The sequence below is a fragment of the Colobus angolensis genome, unplaced genomic scaffold (assembly GCF_000951035.1).
Source record: "Colobus angolensis palliatus isolate OR3802 unplaced genomic scaffold, Cang.pa_1.0 Scaffold317, whole genome shotgun sequence".
Classification (NCBI taxonomy): Eukaryota; Metazoa; Chordata; class Mammalia; order Primates; family Cercopithecidae; genus Colobus; species Colobus angolensis.
In genome coordinates, this window is record NW_012116455.1 from 1,206,814 (window position 1) to 1,207,851 (window position 1,038).

Here is a 1,038-nt window from a genome sequence, read left to right on the forward strand (position 1 = left end):
GTAAAAGCCAAAGAGCTCAATTTCTATTCATGATATTCATTAGAAGAACCAAGGGAACAGGAGCTAATAGCTCTAAGGTTTCAGGGCTTCACAAGATGCCTGTAGGGCGGAGGGTTCTGTTGGCTCCAGTGATGTTTCTCAGATAGGCTAATTGTTATGGACACATCCCCTGAAAAAAATCTATCAAATAATAATACAGGGACAGCTATCTGCATGCTAATTTACCATTGTATAGGAGGGAGAATGGGCATTAGATTGGTTTTGGCAAATAAAAGCAAAACCAAGATTTATGAAGAAAAGAGGAAAGGGGAGAAGAAAAAATCGCCTGGGACCTTTGTGATTTTGCTCCCTTTGTATAAGGGGACTTGACAGAAAGCCTTCCAAGAGGTCACTGTGGCGCATCTTCTCCTGACCAGCGTGACTTGGTCATCACAGAAAACAATCACGGATGTTGCAGGACTTTAAAATACCTTAGAAGTTTATCAGTTCATCCTAGGTCAAAGAGTATCTGTGTGTGATGTCCACCATGTCCTTCTGTTGTATAACCCCTCAGTTAAGCCAGGAGGGTGCCTCTCCCCTTGTGACCAGCCTGGGCAACACGGCAAAATCCCATCTCTACAAAAAAATACAAAAATTAGCCCATCGTGTGGCACATAGCTGTAGTCCCAGCTCCTTGGGGCACTGAGGGAAGAAAATCGCTCTGCCTCAGGAGGTCCAGGCTGCAGTGAGCCATGTTTGCACCACTGCACTCCAGTCTGGGTGACCAAGGCTGGAATATCACACATCGATGTGTAGAAAGTTTGTTGTGCCGGCAAATAAATGACAAAAGGGACATTGACAAAATTGGGAAACAAATTGGAATATGATTTGGTACCACTCCCACGAAAGATTAATTTGCAGAATGTACTCACATTAGAAGCATTAAATAAATTCTATAATGTAAAAATAGCACATCTTGTTCTCTACACTATAGAAATATCTGCATGAGTGACTGAAGATATGTGTACAAGAATGATGGTGATTGTAGCATCATTTGTA